The sequence below is a fragment of the Columba livia genome, chromosome 1 (genome assembly GCF_036013475.1).
Source record: "Columba livia isolate bColLiv1 breed racing homer chromosome 1, bColLiv1.pat.W.v2, whole genome shotgun sequence".
NCBI classification, from domain to species: domain Eukaryota; kingdom Metazoa; phylum Chordata; class Aves; order Columbiformes; family Columbidae; genus Columba; species Columba livia.
The window spans coordinates 76,190,220-76,203,991 of NC_088602.1; the positions used below are offsets into that span (position 1 = coordinate 76,190,220).

General features: G+C 43.2%; 1 protein-coding gene across 4 annotated transcripts in view; it reads right to left on the reverse strand.

Annotated features, from left to right (window-relative positions):
• LSAMP (limbic system associated membrane protein) overlaps positions 1-13,772 on the reverse strand; it is a 1,035,828-nt gene that overhangs the window by 852,489 nt on the left and 169,567 nt on the right. For 2 of the 4 annotated variants that reach the window (XM_065063087.1, XM_065063095.1), the window contains exon 2: positions 1-13,772. This exon is cut by the window's right edge. The exons of the other annotated variants lie outside the window; for them this stretch is intronic. The gene's annotated coding sequence lies outside the window, so the exon portion shown is untranslated. 4 annotated transcript variants of the gene reach the window in all.

Here is a 13,772-nt window from a genome sequence, read left to right on the forward strand (position 1 = left end):
GAGGTAATGCCACAGTCCGTGCCACAGCACAGGACAACAAGCTAAGGCACCCATGGAAAGCAGCCACCTCACCACCAGCTGCAGGAGGGTGGTACCAGCCCAGGGATGAATCTGTGTTCTGGTGGCTGTTCTCCTCTGCCACTGCCAGCACACCCTGGGGCATCCAAAGGTGCTCTGTCTTAGTATGGGCTAATAACAATAAACTAAGGGAGAATTGCACCTTACCAAGGGAAAGGAGAACATGGGAACAGTAATTTAATTTGCTTGAGCTTCTAGTCTGTGATTTACTATTTCTGCACTGGTCGCTTCTCAAGATACTCCTTTGGTTAAACAGGATCCTCCACTACTTGACAAGATGTGTGACTAAGCCTCTCTGACAGCCATGCTAGGTAAGAGGCAGAGCCTTACCAGAACAGCAGTTCAGGGCAGCCTGGTTACAGCATGACATGCATCACCTCAGCACCACATCAAAGCCCAAAGTTACTCTGGTGACTGGTCAAGTCCTGACTTTGCTGTGAGGACACACTGAGCCAAGCACATCAAAAATTTGTAATGAACTTGTTTAGAGAGCTGTAGCCTGGGACAGGCAGTAGATGACAGACATAACAAAGAGAATCCCTTAAATGCTTCAGTGCTGCCCAATTTACCACGCACAGTATGTTGGGAAAAAGACACTCCAGAGCTGCTCTCATACCTGTTAAAGGGCTTGATATTCCCAGTACGTGGCTGCTCTATCTTAATTCTGTGGACAATCTGACCAGCTTTGGCTGCACACCAAATCCAGATGGCTCGCCACCTCTCTTGTGGAAAGTGTAGATAATACAGCAGACCAACCACAGGAAAAACAGTGATCCCAAAAAGACAGGGATGTGAGAGGCTAATGTGACTTTTGAACAAGCATCTAAATTAACATCCTCCTAATGGCCCTTTTCTGGACTGTAGCAAATGCTATGAATGATTGAACAATGCCTGACTCAGACACAGTGACTGTGGGAAAGGCAGGAGTACAACAGAAGGAGGCATGAGGAGCAGCTGTGCAGCAGAAAAGGTGGGTGAAGTAATGCATTAGACATGGTGCCACCCAATATCCTTGTTGATAAACTGGAGAGATATGGGTCTGATCAATGGAGTATCAAATGGATAAGGAATTGTCTGGATGGCTGCATCCAAAGAGTGTCAGCTCAATGTCCATAATGGAAATGAGTAACAAGTGGTGCCCCTCAAGGGTCCATACTGGGACTGGTACTGTTCAATATCTTCAGCAATGACATAGTGAGATCGAGTGCACCTTCAGCAAATTTGTAGACAACAGCAAGATGAGGGATGTCATCCAGAAGCAACTTGACGGGCTTGAGGAGTGGGCCTGTGTGAACCTCATAGAGTTCAACAAGAGCAAGTGCAAGATCCTACAGCTGGGTTGGAGAAATACCCAATATGAATAGAGATTGGGGAAGGAATTGATTTGTGACAGCCCCATGGAGAAGGACTTGGGGATACTGGTGGATGAAAAATGAGATATGAGTCAGCAGTGTGCGCTTGCAGCCCAGAAAACCAATTGTATCCTGGGCTGCATCAAAAGGAGTGTGACCAGTAGGCCGAGGGAGGTGATTTGCCCTCTCTAGTCTGTTCTCATGAGACCCCACCTGGAGTACTGCATCCATCTCTGGGTCCCCAGCACAGGAAAGACATGGACCTGTTAGAGCGTGTCCAGAGGATGCCACAAAAATGATCAGTGATCTAGAAAACATCTGCCTTGAAGAAAGGCTGAGAGAGCTGGGGTTGTTCAGCTTGCAGAAGACAATACTCCAGCAAGACCTTACTGTGGCTTTTCAATATATAAAGGAGGCTCATAGGAAAGATGAAGAGGGACTTTTTACCAAGGCCTGTAGTAACAGGGCAACAGTTTTAAACTAAATGAGGATAGATTTAGACAGGACATGTGAAATAAATCCTTTACTATGGTAGTGGTGAGACAGGTTGCCCAGAGAAGTTATGGATGCCCCCTCTCTGGAAGTGTTGAAGGTCAGGCTGGATGTGGTTTTAAGCAACCTGATCTAGTGGAATATGTCCCTCTCCACGGCAGGGTGGTTGGAATGGGATGATCTTTCAAGGTCCCATTGAAACAGAACTATTCTGTGTTTCAGTGGAGCTCCCTAATCCCTTAATGCTGGAGTTCAGTTTGGACCTGAGATGTAAGCAGATCTCCCAGCCCTGGGAGACAGCAAAGCAGAAATGAGAGACCAGTATCAATAGGAGCAACCATAATTCTGTTTCCTCTTTCACTGGCACTTCTATTCAAAGATCTCAAAACCTTTTAAAAATAGTGTGAGATTAATCTCATTCATCACCTCATCTCATTCCCTCCACATGTCACAACCTAATTTCACCCTGAATTCATACATCTGTACAATAAGCAATGACCAATTCTACTGAAAGGAGACAGTGATTTGAGTGTTTCTAGTTTTGGAGTGTATCTGGATATTTGGAAGAGCCACTGCATCCCAAAGCTAGGGGCCACATTTGAAATAGTGTCTCAGCATTTAATGGCAGAAAGAGGTGTTATGCCCTTCTTGAGCCTAACCAACAGTTTCTTTCTCCAAAAGTTCTTGTCAAATCTTGCATTGCTTTGCCTTTAGAACTGGAGGAGGAGGTAATAAGAGGAACCAAAGAAGAAATCTGCTTACACTCACAAGAGCAAAAGAAGGGAAAAAAAAAATCACAGGTAAAGTTTTGCTGCAACAAAGTGATGTTTCGGCTGTGAAGGCATTTCCATTGATAATATTGCAGATGAGAGAGGAGGAACAGAGGAAGACATCTGTCATCATATTTAATGGTGTTCCTTGTTGTACAGATCTAATAATGAGAGAAGATCCACCCAAGTAGAAAGGAAGATAGGACTGAGAAAGGAAAAAAAAAAAAAAGAAAAAGTAAAATGGAAGCAAAAAGATCCTAGGCAGTTGTGTAACTATTTTCCCCGTGGGCCTGGGAAATATTTTCACTAAGAAATTCAAACTGCTGCTAAAGATTCAAACTATTTCTTGCTGAGGAAGGAGAGGGATGGCAGAGGGAGAATACTGCAACAGCATTTGACTACATCTACTACCCACTCGTTATTGTAATAGAGAAGAGGTAGGGATAAATCTGACTACATGTGTGCAGGCAGCAATTGGTTGTTAGGTTTTAAAGATGCTATTACATCCTGGAGGAGCAAGGGTATACACAGGTGACATTCACCAATTTCAACAGGGCGGAGGGAAATCACACACTGAAATGAAGTTAATAGCAACCCAGAGGGCAGGGTCCATGATTGCCAACCTGATTTCTGTAATTGGTGTGATTACTACTATTGTAACTTAAACACAACAGCAAATCACTTGCTTAATTGAATTTTCTTTCTGTGTGTGTCTGGGAAGAGGGAGGAGGCAGAGGAGGGTACAAAGCTCTCCTACAGCTGTGTGAGCCTTCTCAGATATGAAGCAAGCAGAGGAGTGATGGGGTTGTGGGGCAGCCCTGGGGGAAGAAGGGAGAGGTTAGGTAGGGCTTAAGACAACACAGGGCACCTTTTCTTGTGTGATTTTCATGGACAGCGATGTTCCGTGTTTCTAGACAGTGCCAACACCTTTGCTACATTGAAAGTAATATTTTTGCACAAAACTTCGTAAATGCCTCGCAGCACATCAGGAGACATTAAAGCTTCTCACTGAGCTCCTGGGAGGGTCAGGCAGATGGCCATGCTGCATCCAGTGCCCTCACTCTCAAATACATCCCCTTCATGCTATCAGCAAAAGCCAGAAAGGAATATCTTTTAGATCAGCCTGTAGGCTCCGTTTATTTTCCCCACCTTTTTTCTAAAAGACATTTGCAGTAGCCAGGAGACCCTCCAGAAAAATCCACATTGGCATCTGAAATGCCAGAAACAAACACGACAAAACTCATGTGTTATCTCTGGGCCAAAGCATTAAATCTCTGCTGTATCATACTCAGATATTCACAAAGAAACAACAGAAAAACGGGGCTGCTCATACCCTCTTATACCTAGTCTGGAGGGGCCACGTATTTTCTCAATTAAAACTCATCTGTTTTCAGATGCCATTTTGAACGTGAAATTACAGACTGACTCATCAGCACCTTTGTGCTTCGACTGGTTAAGGAGTGGTTCAGAGTACTGTTTTTAACAGGACCAATCAGTACCCTGTATTTGGGGATTCTGACCAGATTTCATGCAAGGTGTCCTGTTTAGGGAATCCAAGTGTGGATCCAAAACTTCTAGTATCACCCTGTCCTCTCTGTGACACTGAAACCAGGAATATCTCTCCTGAATTAATTTGAATTTGGTGCATCTGAAATCTTCCTGATTCCCTGGATGAGAAACACTCAGGTCTGTTCCAGAAAACAAAAGAGCAGCAAATTTTGCTATGCCCGAGACTGTCATGCTACAATACATTTATTTCCTTAGAGCTTTTCACACATGAATTTTACAGCATGCTACACAAGCAGAGAAGCATTGCTTTTTGACAGGGAACTTGAAACATACAGAGATACAGCACCTAGAACTGCAGGCAGGGCTGTGAGCAAGATGGCATCCTTCTGATCATATTCAGACCTTGGACATCTGTACAACTTTCTAAACACCAAACTTGATGTACTTGTCTCATGGAAGCCTTACTGAGTGTCCCAGTAAAGACAAGGAGGACTCAAGGCATAAATTTATTGCAGAGAGTCCTTCCTCAAATGTTTGGATGGAACTCTTGGCACTACCATGACTCCAACCCTAAAAGTCATTGTTTAATTTTCTTTCTAAACTTGCTTTTTTTTCTGGCACAGAAAGCCAGGGAACGGAGAGGGACTCTGGGAAAACACTATCCCTTCAATAATACATGTCTCCCCTACAGCTGCATGAAAATAAAATATTAATTTATCTGATTTGAAAGCGAAAGAAGGAAGGAGGGGAAAAATTGGCTGGGGCTATGGGATGTTTTCCATCACATATTTATGTTTATGTTCATACATAATGCTTCCATGTATCATCTGTTACCTTCTGCCCTTTTATATTCTTGTCACTCTGTCTTTCCTTCCTTAAGGAAGGAGACAACAAAAACTGAGCTGTGGTCATCACACTGGGAAAGGGCACTAGTGGTAAAAATGCCTTTTTACTGAGAGCCCGTTGCTGTATTTTCATAGACTTCATCTGAGTCCTTACCTATTCATCTGTCACATCAAGCCTCCTTCACGCCCTGAGCTTCTAAGAGCACTGAAAGTGAGGATATATGGAACTTCTTTGTTACCAAGAGAAGGCATGATGAGTTTTGGAAAATAAACCACGTTCAGACCATCCCAGCTCAAGGAAAAATGTTAATATATCTTGATGGGATACTAAAGTCTTTATGATGGTATAAAAGCAGTAGGAAGACACATAAGTATGAAGCATGTCTTTCAGATCAGATTTGGGAAATGGGCCTCCAGTAATGCTAGTATTTCAGTTGGGAAATGTGCAAATACAGGCCATTTATCATCTTCAGGTTTTTCACTCTGTCCAAATAGATATCTGTCTAAAACAACACGTTCTAAACCCCAGTACTCCCCACTCCATAGGAGAAAATCTCTGTCATTCTACAGAGTCAGTCTGGTTTATCCCTAAGGTTATGGGGGGAAAAAAGGGCATTTTTCTTTATTTATCTCAATTTTGAAATAGGAAAAGAGCTTCAAGGAAGTCCAGCTATTAACAAACAAGACAACAAAAAGATAACCAAAACTAACGCAAGAGCACTTTCTCTTCCCCCACAGATACAGCTCTCCCATGTAAAAATTATCCACTTACCCACCTATTCCCATTAGAGAGAATTCCACACCAGCTGCACTAGCACTCAAAAAATATCCTGTCAAACAGATGGGCTTTGCAACGAGCTCATTAGGTCTTTCTTGTTAAAGACATGCCACTACTACATGGCTGAATTTGGCTTCTGCTTCACCCAGTTCTCCGGAAGGGCACATGCATACAAATATACCTACAGTACAAAAAATTCAGCATTGCTAAAACATTAAGACTGAGAAATCAAGCACTTAGAAGCCAAGCCATTCCATATGTTAAAGTTTCTCCTGCACCATTGATTCTAGCCCATTGTACATCCTATTTATCACACATTATATATGAAATTGTACATTTCACAGGTAAAATAAGAACAGAGAATCTATATATATTCTGCTGTGCAATGAGATCAAGTTAATGGTGCAGAAAAAAACCAAGCTCTTGGAATATTCTCAATTCTATCTTAGATTTATATTCTTAATATTACATTACATTGTTACCTTATGCTTCCACCTATATCTTTGTTGTATCTATTTCTTATCTTTTCCTCTATTTTATGTATAGTGTCTGCAAAGCCTTACACAGGCACTAAATTTGTATGCACTGTGAGAAATCCCACAGAGGGTCAATGCTCAACATTTTGACTGTAAACTTACTGGTTCTGGGACTGTCTATATTTTGTATCATTAGTGGGCCCAGTAGCCTGGGTTCCTGACTGATATTTGGGAACTGTATGTTCCATAATGCAATTATTATCAGTAATAATTGCAACATACTGCTAAACATATTCTTAGGGCTTTGCAGGATCTGGACCTTAGATCACAAGCTTTCTGAGGATGAGATTAATTCTTTGATATATCTTTGTACATTGCTAATAATGACATCAGAGCTTCTAAGTGTTATTACAAGACACAATAAGCTAGTGCTTCAGTTAGGGACAGAGGATACACTGCATTCAGATTCTACTTTTCTTCTTTTTAATGACAAGAAGAAAAAGAGTCAAAACTATTTGGCTTATGCTGTTTACAGAACCTGCAGCCTTCATCAGCAGAGATTTGAAACTCCCTGTACAGTGTTTACCACAATTTTCTATCCCAGTTAGTCCAGCCTCTTGATTATCCACATGCCAGGAGTGAAGCTCAAGTTAAGAGTGAAGGTCAGGTCTTGCAGAGTGTCCAACATCTGCAAGAATGGAGCAGCTGAGCACTTTGGCCGTGAGGACTTGTCATTATACTCCACTCCAATTGTCCACAGCTAATGGCCCTGAGCTTCCACATAGAGCAATTCAGTCTCTGCAGGTAACAAGTCCTGGTTAGATTCAGCAATGAAGTTTTCTACCTGACTGCATGGCTACTGGCTTGGCAAATAAAAGGTCAAGATGTTCATCTATACATGTGCTTTGGTGTCCAGGTCAGCCACTTCTCCACATACTGGGATGGCTCTTTTAATATTTTTGAATAATGAAAACACCAACATGTTTCTTAATGGCAAGTACAATGTTCAAACTGGGAAGCTCTGCAAGTCAGGATTCTGACATGCTGCCAGTATCCTGAGTATTTGCAGAAGTGGGCTGTCCTATGGAAATGATGATGAACTGCAACGCAGGCTTGTATTTTCCAGCAGCAAGGCTAACTGTCTCAACCTGCCTTTTATTTTACATTCAAGAAAAGCTACAGAGGGAAGGAAGAAAAAATATCCATGCAAGAGAACTAGTAAGTTTCTACTCAAACTGAAAGAGAAAACAGCAAGTGCCCACACTAGAAAGGGAATTTTCTGCTGAGAAAGATGCAGAATGCAGAGAGCAGGTGGCAAGTAAGACAGATGCTGAAACTCCACATTGACGGGTGCCTTAAGAAACCTAATGCTGATGGATGGGTAGACAGATGCTGAATATGTAATCTCCTTGCAGATGGACACTAACATTCAACAGAAATGCTATCAAGAAAGAAATTTTGCATGTTTGAGCAGATATCTGTAAGCACAGGGACTCGAGGGATGACTGTATCTTTGGCTTTTTCCATTTATGTCATGTCTAGCCTGAAACAGATACCTGGGTTGAGTTATCCAGTTCACTCTCCGTGTCAGCCGAACCATTGCCACAACTCTTCCCATCCATGTCTGATAGTAAGAGTCAAAGAAGATGTATCTGTAGCCTTTGAGACATTTCCAAATTGCTAGGGTGATGCCGGTGAAGGAAGAACCAACCACTCGTGAAGCTTCATGCTCCAAACATGAAGCCAATAATGAATCTACTTGCTTCTGCCTTTCATGATTTCCATCCACTAATTCTCAAACATCTCTACAGTTTTAAGCCACATAGATAAGTTGTTTTTATGACTAATACAAGAGCTACTGGAAATCTCCAAGGAAAGTGTGTTCTCTGCTGATTTTCAGACCCAAAAAATGCCTTGATAAATACTGAAAACTCCCTGATACTTGGCAGTGCTTCAACCAACATCTGAACTTTAAGGGGTGCTATCACCACCATGACATTCCTTTAGCCACAGAGAGCCCAGACCTATGCCTGAAAACCATCAAGACTATGTAACACATCCTTTTGAGAAGGTGGCAGATGCTACCAATCCAGCATGCAGCATCCCCTTGGAGCTTTCCTTCTGACACACTGAGAAGCTAAATGTATGACAGGGAAAAAAGCATGTACAGCAGCCAGCCTAGCAGAAAGAGAAACCAAACAGCATCTGAAGGACCATTTGTACTCCTGGGAGTTAAAATATGTGGCTCATTGCTATCCACAAGCAAAACTCATCAATGTCATTAGCAAGCACAGCTCTGTTCAGTCAGGTCATGCTCATTACCGCAGATTTTTCAGTCACTTCTTTTGTACACAATTATGTGGCCAGCACAGCCTAAACTTCGCAGCATACATGGCTTCATCTTAGCATGAGACTTTGCTTGCACGCTCTGTGGAGACTGGAGCTCAGGATGGGGGCAGCTGTGATCTGTTCCTCTCTCAGAAACAACGTGACAGATATCAGCCATTGCCTCTACCAGCTGGTGAAAGCCCACGTGCCCAGGACCAATGGCGGAGCTGAGCCTGCTTGAGTTGCAATGTTTTTTAAAAAAGAGATGGCTCCCAGATGGAGCCCCTGGCATGATGGTGCCAGCACCCTGTACCACACACTACTGCTGCTGGTATATACCAAGCTATTGAGTGTCACAGGCCTGGGAAAAAAAATATTTCAAAATAGCCAAGAGGTCACTGATGTGCCCATGCTGTAGGTATCACCTCTTTCCCTACTGAATGGCCTTCCCCAAATGACCCCCCTTAGGGCAGGCAGTTAATCAACATCCCCCTCTGCGGGAGTCAGAGACCACTTTCAGTTCTCCCAGCACCACCATCTCAGACTGTAAGAAGGCAAAAAGATCAATTCAGATCAGGTCCCTCATTGCCTTTTTTCCCCTGGGTCATCCTCTGATCTAGCCTAAGAAAGAGAGGGTGAGTGGGCATGATGTACTGGGGATGTCCCTCTACCTCAGAAATGGAAGAAACCATTTGCAGCCCTTCTAGACCCAGGACTGGGGGAGGAAGGGATTAAAAAAAAAAACAAACACCTCCTCAAGGCACACAGAAAAGACAGTGATTGAGGGAAAATAATATAACAGGAAATGAAGAAGTCTAAGGACTGTACAATACAGAATTAACTGTGTGACAAGGACATTGACAGACACTACAGTAAAGACACCACTTCTTTTTTTTTTTTTCCAAGATATTTTAAAGACTGCAGACTGCAGCGTGGGGGCATAAAAAGCCTTTCATACAATCTCAACTAGTTTCTTTTTCTGTCTCTTTCTCTTCCTCTCTCACTTTCCACTTTTTGTAGGCTTTGGGTGGTTGGTTTGGGTTTTTTCTTTTTTCGGTCTTTTTTTTTTTTTGTAATTTTTAGTGCATCTTTCTGTTCTCCTTCCTCTTCCTCCCTTGTCCAACTCCTCCTTTTCTCCAAGCGTGACTGCCTGTTGGCTCATCCTCCCTGCCCATCAGAGGGGGCACTTGTGGGAAGGCAGAGGAGCACAACTGAGCTGAACTTGTCAGACACAGGAAATTTGATAAATGTCATCAGAATGAAAGATGATAGAAATTAAAGAGCTTTCTCTTTCCCTTTTTTTCAGTAACTGTGCCTGAACAGCCATACCACCCCTCAACAGATCTGACAAGCTAAGCAGAGCTGAGAAACGAACTGTCACTGTTTGGATGGGAGAAACTGCAAATAACAGTGTTAGTGACTGAGAAACGCATTGGTGCCGCCACAGAGTCCTAGGAGGTACCAGAGAGGGATGTGCTGGGTGCAGCTCTGAAGTGTCCCTTCCAAGAGCTACCGACCCCTGTGGTAGGTTTTAAAAAGTGACGGGCATTTTATAACCTTCATTTCACTGACTGGGTCTTTGGGTTTGCCTGCATGGGAAAGTTTTACCATTCACATGTAAGGTGTGATTTTGAGAAAATACACCTGCACCTGTTAAAGTCCCTGTATAGCTCATCCTCTCTCAAGAATGGCCTCGTTCACTTGAGCTCCTTCTGGAGTGGTTTTCCTAAGAGAGAGAGTGTGACCCCAATCTGCCACTGCAACTACTGCTGCTAAAATCCACATCTCTCATTACACCTGCACAATCTACCCACCTGGACTAACCCTTAGGCTCTAAGGTCACTCTCAAAGACGGGATTTAATACTGATCTAAGCAAAGAAATTTGCTAGCATTGTGGTTGTACTATAATCCTGCTGCTGTACGTTATATTTGTACAGCAGCCCATGGAGCCATTCCTGTTGAAAGCAGCGACAGCCCTATGTTGGTTTAGCTGATGTGGTGGGAGGAAACTCTCACCCTGTTAAACACCTGTTTTATTCCAGCATAGAGGAGACTGCACTTTGGTACTGGTACGAATATCACAGACATCTTCTGTAAGGAACTTTGGGATCAATGAAATGAAATGAGCTACTGAAATATATGCTAATATTCCAACTAGATACATAAACCAGAAGACTGGGTGGTTTGAAACGTGGTTTATGAATATGCAACACTCAATTTAAAATAATTGTGCAGTTCAACAAATACAAAAAGGGAAAATTTGGGGACAGACTCTGTTTGGTAGTCTTGTTTAATTGGCTGTAATTTCTACTTCACAGCAGTATGGATTTTAAAATGTGTCATAACCAGAGTTTGGAAAGTTATAGAATCTGTATTACATGAGAATTTTCCCCAGTTAAAAGATGGTTGCTCTGACCATCAAAACCCCTTCTCTTTTGCATTTGCTTTCTGCACACACGTTCAGCAACTGGGAGCTTCTCCCATTAAACGCTGGCAGGAAGCCACTTCCATCTTGCCAACCCACACACCGGTAATGGCAGAGAGCAAAGAAGAAGCTCAAACACATCCATGTATTTGCATCGGAAGTTGTACTTTATATTGGACCAGACGCTGCTTGTCACAGGAAAAAAGGAGGAGTTCCTAACATCTCTTGCTGCAATTCTGCCTCCAAAGCAATCAAAGATGCCAGTTGCAGATGCCTAACTCTGGGTAAAATGTTCATGCACACACAATTACTGTATGCAATTACACATGCACAGATTACCTTTAAACTCCCACCCAGCCAAAAAGCTGTACAACTGCCAGCATTTCCTATGAGTAATGCTTCAGGACAAGGTCGGAGGGGAAAAAGCTTTAAACATGTTCCAAGTGGTCTAGTTCTTATCTGTTCCCTTTCCATAAATTGATTCTCTCTTCCAGAGAGAGTGAAGGCCACTGGTTTCTTCGTAACTCCCTCTGGCTAGAGGAGATGGCCTCAGTGAATCAGGTAAACAAGGCAAGAAAGTGTGATCTATCACAGCTAAAGCAGATCCAATAGCAAACCTCTGATCCTTGCCGCTCAACTGATTTGTTTAAAAAAAAAAAAGAACAAAAAATGTAAAAAGAGAAGGAAAAAGAGGAAAGCACAAACACAAAAAGAGCTATAGAAGTAAGCAAACAATCATTTCTTGAGTAAAGTCAAGGCAACTGCCCTTGGCTCACAGGCGTCTGTAATAGACAATGCAAAACTACAGAGTACGAGTGAATCATTGCGAATTACCCTTCCAGGTCTAACAATGAACCCCTAAAGCCTTTTAAGAAAACAGATACCATGTTGTGTACAAGAAAATAGGATGCAGCAAGTGAGGGAGTGAAGGTAGCAGGAGAGGGAAGGAGGTGGTGACAGGAGGATGGCTTTCAGCCCCTCGGTGCTAGGAACTGGCTTTTGTCTGTGCTGCCTTGGCAGGACTTGGCCCAGTGGATGGAGCAGCCACAGTGCTGGGGATGCTCCCTCTCATCCATTGCTGATGGAGAAACAGCCCCTGCAGTGTCACTGTGCTTCAGCGGGTTGATTTTACAGTGTGTTGGTTTGATCTGCTGTCTTTTGCCTGATTCTTCCACCTGTTTAGCCCCCACTTTTCCTGATACAGCAGGTGCACTAGTGGCACGAGGGTTCCCGACCTCCTGAGTTGACACGAAACTGGGCAGGAGAAGAACTGGGAGTTCCAGATGGAGCCTGGAATCACTATAGCCAACCTTCTGTAACTCACTGTCCGCTGTCTATGCCCAATGATTGTCTGGCTATAGCAGAGACTGAGGTCCAGACTCCAAGGATCCTAGGGAGAGAGGCCAGGAGGTGTTATCCAACGTCCTGGCTGCTGTAGGGGGAAGGGAAAGGATGAGAATAATCAAATAACTATACCTCTGCTCCAGCTTAGCACTTTCTGAGTTCACATTACACAGTGAGTCCAACATGTTCTTCCACATGATTGGTTGCCAACCTGCCATTCCCTGTCCCATATATACACACTGCATTATCCCTGACAAAGTTCAGTCCCTTGCACACATTCTTCCTGAATTTCAGGCACAACTTTTTCAGGCATTTCATGCATTTTGTACTAGCCCTGTCCACAAGCATGCTTGCAGTCCCACAAACATTAAAAATAAAAGCTTCTTCGCTATCCTGTCATCCTGCTCATGAAAGAAAATACTGAGCAATGACTGACGTAAGGCTGACCCCTGCCACTCCACAAATCTTACACTTTGACAGAGAACCGTCACTAACTCCCGTCTGAGCACAATGGATGTCGCAACCACCCTTTAGTATTCTCCAGTGTGCTTATGGAGATGCCATGAGAGGGTCAAAAGCCTTAATAAAGTGAAATTACAAGATAGATGCTGTTTGCATCCTCTTAGTTATCCAGACAGAGGAGGAGATGGGGTTGTTTAGAGTAACATCAGTTTAGCTGCCTCTGACTTGGGGCGCAGAGATGGACAACATAACCTCTTGGTGTCCCTCGCACCCTCCAAGCTGAGCAAGCAGCACAAAAATCTCCAGGTAACAGAGCCCTGATGCAGCCTTGCACTAAATAATGAGGACAGCTCTGCCTGAGGCATGGTAGCATGGTGAGGAAGGGGTGTCTTGGACATGCAGAGAGAGCCATGAGACCTATGAAACACCACAACTTCTGGGCTATGGGTTTAAGTTTTCCAGACAGATTCAAAGTGCTGAAAGTACAATTTCTCGTTGTACACGTTATTTGCTGGGAAAAAACTTTGTATTGCTGCTAACACAGAAGCCTCCAGTGATCTTCTCAGTCCTCCATCTTCACATGTCAACAATTAGAGAGGCATTTACTTCAGACTGCTCACTCTCCCAGCTTACCTATCCTTTCTGTTTGAGGATCCCATCTCTACCTGGCTTACATACCACCCTCTGTTTACTTGAGGAGGAGAGTGAGGTCGGAGAGGAAATTCCTATCCATTACTAAGCTGTTAAAGCATCAGTGAATATGTGTTATTAGCCTATTTTAACTTAATTTATTGTTGAACATACAATAACTGTTGGAATAAATCATTTGTAAAGGCCAACAAAACTCTCCTGTATCTTAGAGAACAATGTTGCTGAAAAGTACTGGCAGCCTTGTGCATTGCTGGCATTAAT